This window comes from Thamnophis sirtalis, unplaced genomic scaffold (assembly GCF_051295495.1).
Source record: "Thamnophis sirtalis isolate CommonGarterSnake01/CBP01778 unplaced genomic scaffold, rThaSir2_p1.2 scaffold_13, whole genome shotgun sequence".
Lineage (NCBI taxonomy): Eukaryota > Metazoa > Chordata > Lepidosauria > Squamata > Natricidae > Thamnophis > Thamnophis sirtalis.
The window spans coordinates 9,195,940-9,211,407 of NW_028261393.1; the positions used below are offsets into that span (position 1 = coordinate 9,195,940).

The 15,468-nt window shown below is 35.3% G+C and overlaps 2 long non-coding RNA genes across 3 annotated transcripts; both read left to right on the forward strand.

The window, feature by feature from the left end:
* Nucleotides 1–299: 299 nt before the first annotated feature.
* LOC148043011 (uncharacterized) lies at nucleotides 300–7,408 on the forward strand. Its single transcript, XR_015698403.1, has 8 exons — nucleotides 300–324; nucleotides 1,352–1,369; nucleotides 3,667–3,684; nucleotides 4,236–4,253; nucleotides 4,543–4,566; nucleotides 5,016–5,039; nucleotides 6,673–6,690; nucleotides 7,385–7,408. It is a non-coding gene; the product is annotated as an uncharacterized LOC148043011 (long non-coding RNA).
* A 1,564-nt stretch (nucleotides 7,409–8,972) lies between these two features.
* On the forward strand, nucleotides 8,973–14,431 carry LOC148043012 (uncharacterized). 2 transcript variants are annotated; one of them, XR_015698402.1, is made up of 5 exons: nucleotides 8,973–10,553; nucleotides 11,107–11,482; nucleotides 11,937–11,957; nucleotides 12,905–12,920; nucleotides 14,182–14,431. It is a non-coding gene; the product is annotated as an uncharacterized LOC148043012 (long non-coding RNA). The 2 variants fall into 2 exon arrangements; XR_015698401.1 differs by having other exon boundaries at nucleotides 8,974–11,482.
* Nucleotides 14,432–15,468: the final 1,037 nt, after the last annotated feature.

The window sequence follows — 15,468 nt, forward strand, 5'->3', positions numbered from 1 at the left end:
CTCTCCTCCTGACACACATTGAAACATATGTAGTTTTGGGTGCAAGGAAAGTCTGCAGGTGAGTCGAAACAACAACAATAAAAATGAAAAAAAGAAAGAAACTGTCAAGAAAGGTTTCCCAATAGAGTATCTTAGTGGACACCAGTAGGAAATTGTTAAGCTAACCTTTTAGGATAACTTCCCTCGAATCACCCTGATGTTGATTTCTACATCCTAGTATATCAATGCACCAAGGGAAATATCAATGTCCTTTGTTAACCTTTTTAAACAAAAGAATAATTCTATTTTTTTAAATTCCAGGTAGTGGACTGTCTTATAAAGACCGTAAGTTTCATTATTAATTTTGCAATGCTACTGTCCAAAAGGAAGGGTCCTTTCTTTGAATGTGTGAGCTGAGATTTCTGATCATAATTAATCGTCCCATGTGTTTAAATGATAACACAATGACCAATTTCATAGGTTCAAGTAATACACTGCACCATAAGAGCCACAAGAGATGTTGTCATGTGTTTGAAAGACTCTTGCGGTAAATGTGTGATAGACTACTAATTTGTTGGATGACACAGTCATCAGGTATAGTGTAAATCGATAAAATAAAAGATATTTAAGTAGGAGCAAAGATTAAGAAAAACCTTTGTGTTTTATATTCATTTTCTACTTTGGATAATTTCATCATAGTTTCCTAATGTTTGCATGTATAATTGGATTAATAATCATACAAAAGTGGAAGGGGAGGATTTTGAAATCTGATTATTTGATAGATCTATCTGTCCCATCTATTACTCACTGGAATCTCCTTGCCATGAGATACTTGATATTCATAGCAACCTTGGGCTTCTGCAGCTGCTTAAAGAATTTATCAATTAGTTTGTATCTTCTCAAGTTAGAGAATATGCATGTAATAACTTATTTTTCTTTTCATAATTTTGAATAGCAGCTCATTTTTTTTCATTTCCAATTTTCTTGCTGTGTTCACTTTTTGCTTCTGATTAAATTTGAGCAACCTACTTCAGTAACCTCAGTAACCTATAGATCTGGTGATTTATTATCGATCCAGTAACTCATTAGAAGGAATATAACTATTTATGTCTTCTACTTTAGGTGCTAGGAAACAAAGAGTTGAGTGTGCCTATTTACCAATTAATGATGTTAATGCCAAATGGGAATAGCTCTCTATACCACCCCAGAATTTTGTTCACCACGCATGTCCTTAAATAAGAACAAAAGGGACCTGGTCAAACTGTTTTGGTTTAAGAGATCTGCAAAGCAATATTATGTTTTTGGGGATGTCTCAAAGATAAAGAAACAATTGCATGGAGGAATAACTGTACTATTTTATTATTCAATTTAGCTCGGGATCAATAATGCCGTGAGTATTACTAATCTTCTACTTCTACTTATTTAGAAAATGTGCAAGTTACCAGTATATTTTGAGAGTGTAACAAATATACCTGAATTTTCATTTTGAAATTAAATAATCATTCTCATGTGTCAAATTTTATTTATTTATTATTCATTTATTAGATTTGTTTGCTGCCCATCTCATCTAGAGGCAGCCTAGAAAGTTTAACTTTTATTACATTAGCCTACGATATGTTTCTGAACAGACACCAGAGTGTGAATGTTTTGCCTTACACACATAGGATAACCAGCATGCCTTTGAAACGGTTCTCCAACACATGATAAAATAAATATGCTCTTCAGTTATGGTGTGTTATGCATCAAAAAGAGAGAAATCTTTAGTTTAGGAAGCATTCGTCAAAAATCCCGAATGAGGATTACTTGAAGTCCTACATAAATTTAGAAGTCTTCTGTTAGTTAAGAATGCTATTTGGACTGAGGGAATCAATGCTCAAAATGCATCTCTTAATGCAGAGAATTAATGTGCCCAGTGCAGTTCTTAACTCCCCCCTTTTACACATAAATGCATAGACAGATCTGATTTTTTCAGTAGAACTTTATATCAAATAAGGTCCTTAACTGAGAGCCCTTCATTCCAACAAACAAGCCCCCTTCTTACCACACCCCTTTCAAAGAACTTAGGCCTACCTGTTTTACTACTTTCCACAGTCTCTGACCACATCCCCTCATACTGGAAAAGACATCATAAGAAACAGCAGTCACTAGAATAATAGTGTGGTTACCCTGATGGGTGTAGATATGACTCTTGATGTGTATTTGCTTCTTCATCTCTTAGTTTCAAGTTAGGGAGGCTGACAATGTAACGGCTTGATGAGTTAAGAGTGTGTATTAAAGGAATTGCTCAACTCTCCAATGTTATCACAAGGAATCATTTATTCCTTAATGATTTTCAGCTAATTTATTACATTTTGGGAAGGGCACCATATGATTTATTGGAAAAACCACCCTAGGTAATCACAAAGACTGAGAATGGTGGCATAATTCTGCCGTTTGCAGATAGGGGCTCTTTACAACCTGTTCTACATGGTTGAAATTACAAGATATCTTCTGGCAGGATATATTATTCTCCCCCATTCCCATGGGAAGTCCTTGGGAGAAGGCAGAGGAAAAAACTATTTTGATGTAAGAGAACTGCAAACTTGTGTTAGGTTTTTGTGGATAACTACAGACAGTTCTCGACTTACAACTATTGTTTTAATGATTGTTGAAGGTTGCAATGGCACTGAAAAGATGAGTTGCAATCAATATTCTCACTCACAATCATTCACAGAATCACTACAAACATTAGACCCAGATTTGGGTCCTTGTATTTAGAATGGTTGCAGTGTCCTGGAGTCATGTGATCACCATGTGCAACCTTCCTAGTCATCTTTCAACAAGCAAAGTCAATGGGGGAAGCCCGATTAACTTAAGAATCACATAAAAACAAGAGCAATTTGGTTAACAGCGGTGGCACAAAATGTTGTAAAATCAAGCATGATTTAGCAATGGAAATTCATGTCCCAACTGTGGCTGTAAGTTGAGAGCTACCTGCAAAATGTAGAGAAACAATTGCCTAGAGGAATAACTATGCAAATCTTCCTTGTTCATATAAAATGTGCAGGTTATCAGTGTATTTTGGCAGAGCAACACATAGTTGAGTTTCTGTTGAAATTAAATAGACATTTTTATGTGTCAAACATGCAGGAGAGTTATGGTATGTTCTGCATCAAAGAGTGGAATATGGGTGAACTAAGAGGGTTTTAAAATTTTATTCACATATTTATTTTAGGAGTGTTGCCCAAAAACCTGTTGATTCTATAAGCAAGTACATTTAGGAAAATTGTTCAACTCTCTAGAATGATTTAAATGATCTGCAAAGCAGTATTAATTTTTGTGGATGACTCAAAGGCAAAAAAAAAATGATTGGATGGATAATAACTGTACTATTTATTATTTAACTGGTTCAACAATACTCAGGCTGGGTATTGCAAATCTTTTCTGTACTTTGAAAATACAGTTTTTAGTATATTTCAGAGAGCTGCTTAATGAATTGAAATTTTTTGGATTGTTGATTTGTTCATTTTGGATAGCAGCTCCATTCTTTAAAAAACTTCCTATTTTACTTCCCATGTTTATTTTACCCCTGTTGATGAATCTCAAATAACCTACTCCAATAACCTCAGTAATTTATAGATCCAATAACCTATTACCCACTCAGCAACCTATATGAAAGATAATAACGATTTCATTTTTCTATTTTAGGGTGAACTGCCCGCTAATGTGAGTTTCTCTGGTTAATAAATAACTAAATATATTATTGAGCCTCAGTGGCATGGTGGTTAGAGTGCAGTACTACTTCTGCTGATTGCTGGCTGATTGCCATTTGGCAGTTCAAATCTCACCAGGCACAAAGTTGACTCATTCTTCCATCTTTCCAAGGGGTGGAGGGGGTTAAAATGAGGGCCCAAATTGTTGGGGGCAATATGCTGACTTTGTAAACTGCTTAGAGAGGGCTGTAAAGCAATATAAAGCAGTATATAAGTTAAGTGCTATTACTATTGCTAAATAAACACCAAATATGAACCCTCCACTTTATGAAGGACCTTGCTTTGGTTAAAAACTATGTTGGGATTGTGTTCACCACATATACTAAACATGCTTCCTGAAAGAAGCCATGATCTGGATTTACATTTAGGACAAACCATAAATAGATCAAGTGCTTTGGGTTTCCCTGAAATATCAGTAACCTGAATAAATATAGATCCAATAATCTGTTGCACAATGAGTAACCCATAACAAGGAAAATAACTATTTCTGTTTTTCCATTTAAGCTTCAAAGAGTCATCGAGGTGAGTATATCTTGCTAACATTTAACTAAATGAACATCAAATGGGAATCATCCTCCCTATGAAGGGCATCGATTTGGCTAACAACTGGGTCAGCGTTATGTTCACTGAAAATACTAAACTAGCTTCATGAAAGAAGCATGCTCTGATTCATGTATTATAGTGAACCATAAGTAGATCAAGTGGTTTGAGTTTCTGAAATGTCAATAACCACAGTAATCTATAGATCCAGTAACCCATTACTCACTCAGTAATATATAAGGCAACTAACTATTTCTTTTTTCCACTTTAGATTTTGAACCAGAATAAGAATGAAGTGAGTGTCTAATTAACAATTAACTAAATAAATACCACATATGAAGAATCCTCTAAATGAAGGACATGTGTTTGGCTAACAACTATTCAGGATTGTGTTCACTGCACATATTAACCTGCTTCTTTCATGTTTAGCCTGCCGCATATTTAAACACGCTTTGTCTTACATACATAAGATTACTTTGAACAAGTTCTCTGTGTTCTTTATATAAGCTATACACAGAATACTTATGGTTCTTTTATGCATCAAAAAGAGGAAAAAATAACATGAAAATAAAAGTGGGGCTGTTTTTTATTTGTTCGTTCAATTTAGGGACTATATTTGCCATTTTCATTCATACCTGCTATGTAAACAATGTATCAAGCCTTACTAGTAGATAGATGAAAAGTTATTCATATCCTTTGTTAAACCTTTGAAACAAAACAATAATTTCACACATTTTATTCCAGCTTATTTCTAGTCTTCCGAAAAATGTAAGTTTTATTATTAATTTTTCAAGGATATGGTTTAAAAGGAAGTGTTATTTCTTTGAATAATGGAGTTGGGATTTTTGCTCACAACCTTGGTGGCACAGTGTTTAGAGTGCAGTACTGCAGGCTGCTTCTGCTGATTGCTGGTTGCATGCAATTTGTCAGTTCAAATCTCACCAGGCTCAAAGTTGACTCAGCCATCCATCCCTTTGAGGTGGGTAAAATAAGTACCCAAATTGTTGGGGGAAATTTGCTAACTCATTAAATTTCTTAGAGAGGGCTGAAAAGCACTGTGAAGCTGTATATAAGTCTAATTACTATTGATATTGCGCACTGTAACATCAAACTAATAAACTCATTAACCTGTTTCATAGCTTCAAACAATCTATTGTATTATCCAGAAACAAAAAACTGTCTTTGCAATACATGTTAAATTTCTCCATCCCACTGAGAAAAACTACCATAGATAAACCTAACCAACCATTGTATTTTCAATAAGTGCAACAATTCAATCTTTAACAGACCTGCGTAAAAATGTTTGATTGCAGCCAAGAGTGTTCTAAACCCATTTCCACCTAAAAATTGTGCAACCTTTCAGCTATCTGGCAAAAAAATTAATATTCCTAATAGGGGACCCTCAAAGAGAAAATTGTTTTCAATTTTGAAGAGACATTTCAAGTTTCCCTAGCAAATCCTCACTGAGTGTTAACTGTTGATATAAAGAGTCACTTTTAAATAAAAGTTCTGTGGAAATATATCAACATACCAGTCCCCTATCAAAGTCTTTTTGCTCTTACTTCCCAAAGTGGTTGGCATGGAGGCCAAAATTGCAAAAAGGTTGAGTTCACTGCACATGCTCTTTCATATTTAGTGTGGCAAGCTGGTACCTGGATGAGGTGGTTTTCTTTTTCTTTTTTTTGAGGCCCTTGGTGAATAAGAATGGAAGCCAGAGGGCTATTGAATGGGAAACATTCCTCGTGGGTCTGCCACTGTATTTTGTTGCTGCTGCTGCTACCATGTTTTCCCAAAAATAAGACCTATTCAGAAAGTAACTCACAGCTTGTTTTTTACACGTGCGTCCAATATAAGCTCTATCCCCAAAATAAGCCCTAATTAAGACCCCGCCTACTCCAGGGTGCACGGGTAAAAATTAAGCTAGCATAGGGATGATGGAGCTGCCTACTCCTTACCTTCAGATAGTTGTAGCCAGGCCTTGCACACCTTGGCCCATTTCTTCTGCAGCCAGCAAGGTTTTTCTGAGGGCCTCAGTAGCCAATAATGGAGCTCCTAATCAATCCCTTGATAAAAGTTATACGCAGGGCTGATATGGCATTTCAAAGAGGGGGGAGAGGGAAAAAAGTATGAAATAAAAATTGTTTTTATCATTTATCACCATGCTTATTTTTGGGATTATTTTATCTGTTTTTATTCATTTCTGCTTTGTAAACAATGTATCAAGCCTTGATAAGTCATGTTTAAATCAGGTGTCCTGAGGAATTAAATAAGAACAAAAGAGATCAGGTCAAACTACTTTGGTTTAAGAGTTCTGCGAAAAAATGTTAAGTTGTGAATGATTACAAGATTAAAACAACATTGCATGGAGGAAATAACTGTACTCTTTTAATGTTCAATTTAGGACAAGAAATTAAATGACGTAAGTATTGAAAACTTGCTAATAACTCCCATGGCAGGACAAATAATTCAATAAATCACAAAATAAATTAAAGAGGTTGCATATGCAGAGATAGATAATAATCAGGAAACCAAATCAACATTAAAACTTACTTAACTTTGCCCATTGAATCAATTTGGCTGCTATTTCTTTCCTCGAGATTCTTTAAAATGTTTGGTGAAGTTCTCATGTAACTATGGTTGAACCCTCTGCATCTCTAAATACCTTTTCTGCTGCCTTATATCCTTATAGAAGGTGAACATATCTGATCAGTCTTAGACCCCCCCCCCCCAATATTTTCTCCTACAGTTGAAAGATAGGGTTGATCTGGAAGGAATAAAGAAATTATCTTATTGCCTTCCTCGAAACAACCTCTCCTCCTGACACACATTGAAACATATGTAATTTTGTGTGCAAGGAAAGTCTGCAGGTGAGTCCAAACAACAATAAAAAGGAAAAAAGGAAAGAAACTGTCAAGAAAGGTTTCCCAATGGGGTATCTTAGTGGACACCGGTAGGAAATTGTTAAACTAACCTTTTAGGCTAACTTCCCTATTCCTCAAATCACTCTGATGTTGATTTCTACATCCTAGTATATCAATGCAATAAGGGAAATATCAATGTCCTTTGTTAACCTTTTTAAACAAAAGAATAATTGTATTTTTTTAAAATTCCAGATAGTGAACTGTCTTGCAACAATCGTAAGTTTCATTATTAATTTTGCAATGGTACTGTCCAAAAGGGAGGGTCCTTTCTTTGAATGTCTGGAGATTCTAATCATAACTAATTGTCCCATGTGTTTAAATGAAAAACACAATGACCAATTTCATAGGTTCAAATAATACACTGCACCATAGCAGCCACAAGAGATGTTGTAATGTGCTTGAAAGACTCTTGCGGTAAATGTGTGATAGACTACTAATTTGTTGGATGACACAGTCATCAAGTATAATGTAAATCAATAAAATAAAAGATATTTAAGTAGGAGCAAAGATTAAGAAAAACCTTTGTGTTTTATATTCATTTTTTACTTTGGATAATTTCATCATAGTCTCCTAATGTTTGCATGTATAATTGGATTAATAATCATGCAAAAGTGGAAGGGAAGGATTTTGAAATCTGATTATTTGATAGATCTATCTGTCCCATCTATTACTCACTGGAATCTCCTTGCCAGGAGATACTTGATATTCATAGCAACCTTGGGCTTCTGCAGCTGCTTAAAAAATTTATCAATTAGTTTGTATCTTCTCAAGTTAGAGAATATGCATGCAATAACTTATTTTTCTTTTCATAATTTTGAATAGCAGCTCATTTTTTTCATTTCCAATTTTTTGCTGTGTTCACTTTTTGCTTCTGATTAAATTTGAGCAACCTACTTCAGTAACCTCAGTAACCTATAGATCTGGTGATTTATTATCGATCCAGTAACCTATTACAAGGAATATAACTATTTATGTCTTCTACTTTAGGTGCTAGGAAACAAAGAATTGAGTGTGTCTATTTACCAATTAATGATGTTAATACCAAATGGGAATAGCTCTCTATACCACCCCAGGATTTTGTTCACCACGCATGTCCTTAAATAAGAACAAAAGGGACCTGGTCAAACTGTTTTGGTTTAAGAGATCTGCAAAGCAATATTATGTTTTTGGGGATGTCTCAAAGATAAAGAAACAATTGCATGGAGGAATAACTGTACTATTTTATTATTCAATTTAGCTTGGGACCAATAATGCCGTGAGTATTACTAATCTTCTACTTCTACTTATTTAGAAAATGTGCAAGTTACCAGTATATTTTGAGAGTGTAACAAATATACCTGAATTTTCATTTTGAAATTAAATAATCATTCTCATGTGTCAAATTTTATTTATTTATTATTTATTTATTAGATTTGTTTGCTGCCCATCTCATCTAGAGGAAGCCTAGAAAATTTAACTTTTATTGCATTAGCCTACGATATGTTTCTGAACAGACACCAGAGTGTGAATGTTTTGCCTTACACACATAGGATAACCAGCATGCCTTTGAAACGGTTCTCCAACACATGATAAAATAAATATGCTCTTCAGTTATGGTGTGTTATGCATCAAAAAGAGAGAAATCTTTAGTTTAGGAAGCATTCGTCAAAAATCCCGAATGAGGATTACTTGAAGTCCTACATAAATTTAGAAGTCTTCTGTTAGTTAAGAATGCTATTTGGACTGAGGGAATCAATGCTCAAAATACATCTCTTAATGCAGAGAATTAATGTGCCCAGTGCAGTTCTTAACTCCCCCCTTTTACACATAAATGCATAGACAGATATGATTTTTTCAGTAGAACTTTATATCAAATAAGGTCCTTAACTGAGAGCCCTTCATTCCAACAAACAAGCCCCCTTCTTACCACACCCCGTTCAAAGAACTTAGCCCTACCTGTTTTACTACTTTCCACAGTCTCTGACCACATCCCCTCATACTGGAAAAGACATCATAAGAAACAGCAGTCACTAGAATAATAGTGTGGTTACCCTGATGGGTGTAGATATTACTCTTGATGTGTATTTGCTTCTTTATCTCTTAGTTTCAAGTTAGGGAGGCTGACAACGTAAAGGCTTGATGAGTTACGAGTGTGTATTGAAGGAATTGCTCAACTCTCCAATGTTATCAGAAGGAATCATTTATTCCTTAATGATTTTCAGCTAATTTATTACATTTTGGGAAAGGCACCATATGATTTATTGGAAAAAGCACCCTAGGTAATCACAAAGACTGAGAATGGTGGCATAATTCTGCCGCTTGCAGATAGGGGCTCTTTACAACCTGTTCTACATGGTTGAAATTACAAGATATCCTCTGGCAGGATATATTATTCTCCCCATTCCTAGGATGGTTGCAGTGTCCTGGAGTCATGTGATCACCATGTGCAACCTTCCTAGTCATCTTTCAACAAGCAAAGTCAATGGGGGAAGCCCGATTAACTTAAGAATCACATAAAAACAAGAGCAATTTGGTTAACAGCGGTGGCACAAAATGTTGTAAAATCAAGCATGATTTAGCAATGGAAATTCATGTCCCAATTGTGGTTGTAGGTTGAGAGCTACCTGCAAAATGTAGAGAAACAATTGCCTGGAGAAATAACTGTATGCAAATCTTCCTTGTCCATATAAAATGTGCAGGTTATCAGTGTATTTTGGCAGAGCAACACATAGTTGAGTTTCTGTTGAAATTAAATAGACATTTTTATGTGTCAAACGTGCAGGAGAGTTATGGTATGTTCTGCATCAAAGAGAGGAGTATGTGTGAACTAAGAGGGTTTTAAAATTTTATTCACATATTTATTTTAGGGAGTGTTGCCCAAAAACTTGTTGATTGCTATAAGCAAGTAAATTTAGGAAAATTGTTTAACACTCTAGAATGATTTAAATGATCCGCAAAGCAGTATTACTTTTCGTGGATGACTCAAAGGCAAAAAAAAAAAATGATTGGATGGATAATAACTGTACTATTTATTATTTAACTTTGGTTCAACACATACTCGGGCTGGGTATTGCAAATCTTTTCTGTACTTTGAAAATACGGTTTTTAGTATATTTCAGAGAGCTGCTTAATGAATTGAAACTATTTGGATTCTTGATTTGGACTTTTTTTACTTTTGTTCATTTTGGATAGCAGCTCCATTCTTTAAAAAACTTCCTATTTTACTTCCCATGTTTATTTTACCCCTGTTGATGAATCTTGAATAACCTACTTCAATAACCTTAGTAATTTATAGATCCAATCACCTATTACCCACTCCGCAATCTATATGAAAGAAAATAACGATTTCATTTTTCTATTTTAGGGTGAACTGGCCGCTAAAGTGAGTTTCTCTGGTTAATAAATAACTAAATATATTATTGAGCCTCAGTGGCATAGTGGTTAGAGTGCAGTACTACTTCTTCTGATTGCTGGCTGATTGCCATTTGGCAGTTCAAATCTCACCAGGCACAAAGTTGACTCATTCTTCCATCTTTCCAAGGGGTAGAGGGGGTTAAAATGAGGGCCCAAATTGTTGGGGGCAATATGCTGACTTTGTAAATTGCTTAGAGAGGGCTGTAAAGCACTATAAAGCAGTATATAAGTCTAAGTGCTATTACTATTGCTAAATAAACACCAAATATGAACTGTCCACTTTATGAAGGACCTTGCTTTGGTTAATAACTATTCTGGGATTGTGTTCACCACATATACTAAACATGCTTCCTGAAAGAAGCCATGCTCTGGATTTACATTTAGGACAAACCATAAATAGATCAAGTGCTTTGGGTTTCCCTGAAATATCAGTAACCTGAATAAAATATAGATCCAATAATCTGTTGCACAATGAGTAACCCATAACAAGGAAAATAACTATTTCTGTTTCTCCATTTTAGCTGAGCCCTATCGGAGAGGTGAGTGTGCTAATCTCTTGCTAAGATTTCAAAACCTCATCGAGGTGAGTATGTCTTGCTAACATTTAACTAAATGAACATCAAATGGGAATCATCCTCTCTATGAAGGGCATCGATTTGGCTAACAGCTGGGTCAGCGTTATGTTCACTGAAAATACTAAACTAGCTTCATGAAAGAAGCATGCTCTGATTCATGTATTATAGTGAACCATAAGTAGATCAAGTGGTTTGAGTTTCTGAAATGTCAATAACCACAGTAATCTATAGATCTAGTAACCCATTACTCACTCAGTAAATATATAAGGCAACTAACTATTTCTTTTTTCCACTTTAGATTTTGAACCAGAATAAGAATGAAGTGAGTGTCTAATTAACAATTAACTAAATAAATACCACATATGAAGAATCCTCTAGATGAAGGACATGTGTTTGGCTAACAACTATTCAGGATTGTGTTCACTGCACATATTAACCTGCTTCTTTCATGTTTAGCCTGCCGCATATTTAAACACGCTTTGTTTTACATAGATAAGATTGCTTTGAACCAGTTCTCTGTGTGCTTTATATAAGCTATTCACAGAGTACTTATGGTTCTTTTATGCATCAAAAGAGGAAAAAATAGCATGAAAATAAAAGTGGGGTTGTTTTTTATTTGTTCGTTTAATTTAGGGACTATATTTGCCATTTTCATTCATACCTGCTATGTAAACAATGTATCAAGCCTTGCTAGTAGACAGATGTTCCAGAAAAGTTATTCATATCCTTTGTTAAACCTTTGAAACAAAACAATAATTTCACACATTTTATTCCAGCTTACTTCTATTCTGGCAAATGTAAGTTTTACTATTAATTTTTCAAGGATATGGTTTAAAAGGAAGTGTTATTTCTTTGAATGAAAGAGTTAGGATTTTTGCTCATAACCTTTGCTCATAACCTTGGTGGCACAGTGGTTGCAGCATTACTGCAGGCTACTTCTGCTGACTGCTAGTTGCATGCAACTTGGCAGTTCAAATCTCACCAGATTCGCCTTCCATCCTTTTGAGGTGGGTAAAATGAGTACCCAAATTGTTGGGGGAAATTTGCTGACTCAGTAAACTGCTTAGAGAGGGCTATAAAGCACCTTGAAGCAGAATATAACCCTAAGTGCTATTCATAGTGCTAACCTTAACATCAAACTAATAAACTCATTAATCAGTTTCATAGCTTCAAGCAATCTATTGTATTATCCAGAAACAAAAAGCTGGCTTTGCAATACGTGTTAAATTTCTCCATCCCACCAAGAAAAACTACCATAGATAAACCTAACCAACCATTGTATGTTCAATGTGCAACAATTCAGCCTTTAACAGACCTGCCTTAAAATGTTTGATTGCAGCTAAGACTGTAATAATAATAATTAAATTCTTTAGATCTCCAATAAGACCTATGGAAATGGTACAAATTATGACCTGGCAATTATTGAGTATGGTGGCAGAATTAAAAAAAAAAAAGCTAAATAAATATTACCTACACCCCAATTCTTTCACCTTTTCTTGGCTTTACAACTCAGATTGCGAGCAATCCTTGCATTGTGAGCAATGCAAGGAAAAAGAATGTAATGCATGAACTTTGATTACTGTTCATTATTAGTAACCTATTCAGTCAACTGTTTATTTAACAACCTATTCAGCAGTAAGCTATTTGAATAATCTTAAGTAGACAACTTCAGTAACCTCAGTAAACTATTAGCCATCCACTAACGTACTAGATGGAACATAACTGTTATTTTATTCTATTTTAGCTTTAAAATTGATACGGTGAGTATTTCTAATTAACAATTAACTAGCTAAAATCCAAATATGAATAGTCCTCTTTACAAAGGAACTTAGCCTGGTTAATCACTATGTCAGGATTGTATTCACTGCACATGTTAAACTTGGTTCCTGAAAGAAGCCATGATTTGGATTCACGCATTACAGCGAATCATAAATAGTTCAAGTGTTTTGAGTTGCCCTGAAATATCAATCCATAAAGATATTCTAAGGTGACAAGTAATCCAGTTTGTTCTGTACAAATGCAACCTCTGCTTGTTGAATTTACCTTCTTAAACATCTGTTGTTTAAGAATGTTGCTGTCTCTTTCTCACCCACCTATTCCTTTCATAAGGGAATGCTGTGCTACGCCTATTATTTCCAGAAATGTTAGATATGTGGGATTCTAATTCTGAGGGCTTGGCATGACATTGTTCCCAAAATGTCAGACATCATGGTTCAGGATATCATCAAGTAGGCTCAGGATATCCTGGGGTTTTGGGTTTGTATCTCATTCAGATACTAACATGTCTTCATTCAGCAAAAGTGTAACATGTCCAAATACCATTATGGAGTATACGAAAAGCTTGTATCAGACTAATGTCCTTGTAGCAGGCATCCAAATGGCAAGCTAAATTCTCCTGAAAAACCTTGATAACCTGCCTTGTCCTTGTTCCCAAGAACCTGCATTCAGAATAGGAATGAACACGATGATGGGCAGTTTGCTCACTTTCAATATATTCAGTCCAATTTCTACAGTAGTTTGGATGTTTCTTTGCTTTATAAAAAGGAAGAAAGATTTATAGTACATCAATTTCTGTTTGCACAGTTCTGTTAGTCACATACTTTTGATGGGGTTCCCTTTACGTGCACTCTTAAAGTACACATTAAATTCCATGTGTACCATGTTTTCTGCACGCAGTTTTTCAACCAAGAATTTCTTTACACTTTCCGTGCAGTTTCTAGAGAATGTACTGACTGCAGATCAAGCATGACTTAATAATTGTAGCAAGATTCTCTGCATTCTTTAAAACAAAAGACACATTATGTCTCCAATACGTAGCATCTGTATATTACTTCTAAATAAAAGGAGTGGGGGGGGGGGCATTATATCTATTTGTACTTCCTACAATGAAATCTTTATCATTACCCTAAAAACCATTAAACAAAGGTGGGATGTCTAGATCTGCAGAAAGCTAATATATGTCTACAAATTAACACTGGAAATCTGGATAATTGTTTGTTATTTTGCTTGTTTGTTTAGCAGATCGGATATACCCAGACGGCTGAATCAGGTTTCCAAGGACTGCCCGCTCATCGCTATTTACCCTGCCACCCCAACCTTAATTAAGAATGAAGTTCACAAATCTCTGTAGTGTAATTTAGACATAAATTTTGAAAGTTTGATTTTCCCACCTTTGTAACAGAAGGCAGTGGGCAGTGAGAATTGCCCTTTGCTATTCTGGAGGATGGCAGAAGCTTTGCTAAAATAAAATAAAAATGCATTTGCACTAAAATCGTTTCTTTGTTTTTGTTTTTTTTAAAAACCACCAAAAATAAGGTTCTGGTTAAAAAAAAATAACATTGAACAATGAGATGAACATTCAGCCTAACCCAGCTTTGGGGAATGGCACATCAGCTGGGCATGAGATAAATGGACCTGATTAAACTTGAACAGTGGACTTTTGGAAACCCCAGAGCAGAAGTTTAAAACACCTCAAAAGGTATCGGTGCCATGGAAATAACATGTCCACAAGAATCAAACTCCCTTAACTGAAGGGACTTTTAATCATTTAAACAAAAGAAACAGAAATAGGAGAGAGCAAGAAGGAAAACGTAATGAGATTGAATTGAAAAGGAATGATGGTACATTGTCCTGTGCATGAAACACGCTTCTGTTTCATTGACCCATGAGAGCTTCAGTAAATAGCTTTAAGTGAAATGGTCACAAGTCCAGGCACAGATAGTAGGATCAGCATTCAACTTTGCAACTTTCTTTGCAACTTTAATAAGATTTGTATGCCGCCCACTCCCTAGGGACTCAACAACATGTTCCTTAACATTCAACTATGGTACATTGCGATATTGAGCATTGTATGGTCTCAAAGAACCTGAAGGGCCACCGTTTTTTGGAAAATTCCTCTCATATGTGGATACCAGCATGACTCTTATACACACTCTTGAGCCTTTGGAAAAGGTTGCAATTAATGGCAAGCAACTATGACACTTTGGCCAGGGAAATTACATCCCAATTAAGTACCACTTTATAAAACCTTAGTAAGGCCATACCTGAAATAGAGCATCCAGTTTTGGTCACCGCCTTACAAAAAAATGTTGAGAGTTTGGAAAAAGTGCAGAACAGAGCAACTAGGATGATTAAAGGCATTGAGGCTAAAACATGTGAAGAATGGTTGCAGGAACTAGATCTGGCTAGTCTAGAGAAAAGCAGGGACATGAGAGCAGTATTCCAATATTTGACCAGGTGCCACAAAAGTTCAGGGAGTCAACTTATTTTCCAAAACACAGGAAGGGAAGATTAGAAACAGTGGATGGA